At 41.0% G+C, this 3,737-nt stretch overlaps 1 pseudogene; it reads right to left on the bottom strand.

The window, feature by feature from the left end:
- Positions 1 to 1,408: 1,408 nt before the first annotated feature.
- LOC149124845 (hypoxanthine-guanine phosphoribosyltransferase pseudogene) lies at positions 1,409 to 2,069 on the bottom strand (annotated as a pseudogene).
- Positions 2,070 to 3,737: the final 1,668 nt, after the last annotated feature.

The raw sequence follows: 3,737 nt of genomic DNA, 5'->3' as shown, positions 1-3,737 counted from the left end.
ACAGCTTGCATATTTTGCATATCTTACACATGTCTCCACCAGCTAGATGCTGATTCTTCTCATCCGCAGTATCAGGAATCACAAGGAAGGTCTCATGTTGGTTTAGTGTGGGTCGAGTGCATCTATGCCCAAGCCAAACAACTGTGATGGAGAGGAGACACCATGATGGTGCATGGTGCAGGTCTCTCTCTAGCCTCTAGACAGGACGGTGGTCCCAGAGCGGGGAGAACAGTACGCTCAGCAGACAGGACGACAGATGTTCACTGTGGACTCAGACCAAAAGACTGACAGAGTGGGTATTTAGCCTGCTAGTGAAGACACTGTGTAAGATGCCCACATCCCACCTCAGAGCACTTGTGCTTGACACCTGTTCTGACTTCTGATGCTGGCCTCCTCACCTCCTCACCCTGGGTGACAGCAGTATTGCAACAAGTAACTGGGCTCATCCATGTGGGAGACCTAGACTTTTAGTTCCTGGCTACTGGCTTTAGTCCAGCCAGATGAGATCTCTCTCCCTTTCCCTCTCCCCCTCTCCCCCTCCCTCCCCCTCTCCCCCTCCCCCTCCCCCCTCCCTCTCCCTCTCCTCAGCAAGTAAGTGTCTTTTGGCTGAATAAGTAAATTTTTAAAATTAAAAAAGCACTGATACAGCCTAACCTGATGTTAATATATATAATTAAGAAGTTGAGAATAATATCTATACGACAGCTTAGTTAGTAAGTTACAGTACAATGGATTTCATGGATCTATACCTTCACCTTAACTGAACATCTACTTTTATCTAAAGGTCATCCCCTACTTGAGTATCTTGTTTTATTTAAAGGTAAGACAGTTGCTATGTTTACTTTTTTTAAAAACAGTAAATATTTTCAAATTCATTTAGGTGCATTTAAAAGGAATTGCTGATCAAGATTTATCAGAAATAATCTGAATAGTTAACATGACTGAAGTACTAACAACCAAATGTCAAGGCATAGGTTTATTCAACAGAACAAAACTTCTTAGATGCTGTCATTGGTGTGAAAGCTGACTTCTTACTTATCTACACAGGATGATATAATTAACAATATGCAATCACTTCTTTTTTATTCTGGAATATATAAAAATTAAAATATGAAATATGTTTTCTCTTTCTTACAATTTCTATATTATTATAGTAATTCGGTTTAAGATATATTTTGTTCACAAATTAAAGTACAATCCACCTAAAGAGAATCAATAGAGTAAAAACTCATTATGCAAATAAAGAGCTCAGGAATGCATCAACTGGCGTTTCTACAAAGCAGAACATACAGAATTCTTAGAAGGCACATGCCTTCTTACTGAGCAGACAGCCGAAGAACTGGAACTTCTGGTAATTTTGCTGGCAATGGGAATCCCAACGTCTGCAAACACGGCTTAGAGACTCATTTTAGGCTTTGCATCTTGCTTTTCCAGTTTCACTAACAACACAAACATGATTCAAATCCCTGAAGTGTTCATTATAGTCAAGGGCATGTGCTACAACAAAGTTCTCTGGAATTTCTAACCCAACAAATTCTGGGCTGTAGCCAACACTTCGTTTTTTTTTTGTTCTTTTGTTTTGTTTTGTTTTACCAGCATGCTTGCAAACTTGAGGACCTTTGGATCCTACTACTTAATTAACCAAAAAAAAGCAGGGTGTGCATTGTGTTGTCTGTGTCAATTAAATCTTCAACAATCAAGATGTTGTGTCCAGTTAAAGCTGAGAAACGTCTCTGTCAAGGACTTCGACATCCCGCACTTATTGGTCATTACAGTAGCTCTTTGGCGGGTAAAGTGCAGTCAAAGGAAGAGCGCTATCACTGTTTCCATCCAGTGCTTCACTGTGATCCAGCAGGTCCACCAAGAATTTACTGCCCCCCGCCCCGCCCCGAGTATGCAGAGAGCGACAGTACAACAGCTTCTTATCTGCTTCATCACTTCCCCAGCCCCTTCTCAGTGCTGACCGTGACTAGTCCACAAGGAATAAACATCTTTTCCAAATCTTCAGCATAATGAGTAGACCTACAACATAAATCTAGTTTATAATCAAGTTCCTCACCACTTATCATGATTCTGGTGCTACTGGGGGTTGTCTTATGGGGCCAGCAAGTTCAGGGGCTGACAGCCGCATAAAGACATTTAATTTTAAACTAAAAATGACCCAGGAACTCAGGAAGCCATAATCCCAGTCTCTCATGGAGATTAAATGAAAAAAGAAGTTTTGGATCTGAGGCAAAAGTGATTCTGATCCCACCCACAGGTTGGGTCTCCTCTCAGAAGATTCATAACCGCACTTCTAAATAGCATTCTCGTCCTCACACTTCAGCGAATTTTGCATTTCAGTCAGTTGAAAAGACCTTGTATTTCACTTTGAGAATCACCTTTCCAGGAAGCTCCTCATTCATATATGTACGAAAAAAGTATAGAAACAGGGGGATTTACTTGCCATGCTTTTGTAAACATTTAAACGTTCCCATTGACATAATTTAGTGTTAAAGTATAAGAACACAGGAACTTCTTTGGTAGGGTCTATGTCATGAATTAGTTCCTAGAACTAGAATATTCCAGGTGGGCTTCTCTGGAGAACCAAGGGTGACTTTCACTTAGTGGTAAATGTTTCAAAAGCCAATTTCTAGGGGTAGCCATTGTGGGGCAGTGGGGTAAGGGGCCACATAGGATGCTTTTATCCCATTTTGGAGTGCCTAGGTGCAAGTCTCAACTCCACTTCTGCTCCAGTTTTCTGGGAGGAAGAAGATGATACGCTAAGTACTTGGGCCCCTACCACCCACATTGGAGACTTAGATGCAGTTCCTGGCTCCTGGCTTCAGCCTGGCCCACCTCTGGCTGTTGTTTGCATTTGGGGAGTGAACCAGCTAATGGAGTATTTCTCATCTCTCTCTCTCTCTCTGTCACTCTGCCTTTCAATTATAAAATAAAGAGAAAGAAATTTTTCTCACTTGGCAATGTGAAGAGGCAACCAACAGAATGGAAGAAATTATGTGCAAACTATAAAACTGATAAGAATTAATAACCAGAATATATAAAGAGAGCAAGAAACTCAACAACAACAAAAGAAACAACCCAGTTAAGAAATGGGCAAAGGACTTAAACAGGCATTTTTCAAAACAAGAAATTCAAATGGCCAACAGACACATAAAAAAATGCTCAGGATGACTAGCCATCAGGGAAATGCAAATCAAAATCACAATGAGGTTTCACCTCACCCCTCCCCAGTAAATGCTGGAGAGAATGTGGGGGAAAAAGTACCCTAATCCACTGTTGGTGGGAATGTGAACTGGCAAAACCACCATGGAAGACACTATGGAGATACCTCAGAAATCTGAATGCAGATCTACCACATGACCCAGCTATCCTACTCCTGGGAATTCACCCAAGGGAAATGAAATCATCATATGAAAGACTTATTGTACCCCATGTTTATTGCAGCTCAATTCACAATAGCTAAGACCTGGAATCAACCCAAATGTCCATCAGCTGCAGATTGGATAAAGAAATCATGGGATATGTACAACATGGAATACTACACAGCAGTATAAAAAATGAAATACGGTCACTTGCAACAAAATGGATGAAACTGGAAAACATCATGCTGAGTGAAATAAGCCAGTCCCAAAGGGACAAATATCATATGTTCTCCCTGATCTGTGGTTACTAGTAGGGCACCTAAAAGGCAATCTGTAGAAGTGAAATTGACACTTTGAGAAGCAGTGTCTTTG

This window comes from Oryctolagus cuniculus, chromosome 8, assembly GCF_051225735.1.
Source record: "Oryctolagus cuniculus isolate XC-2025 breed Fujian yellow rabbit chromosome 8, ASM5122573v1, whole genome shotgun sequence".
Classification (NCBI taxonomy): Eukaryota; Metazoa; Chordata; class Mammalia; order Lagomorpha; family Leporidae; genus Oryctolagus; species Oryctolagus cuniculus.
The sequence above is the reverse complement of the archived record's forward strand: the minus strand, read 5'-3'. Positions and strand labels throughout refer to the sequence as shown.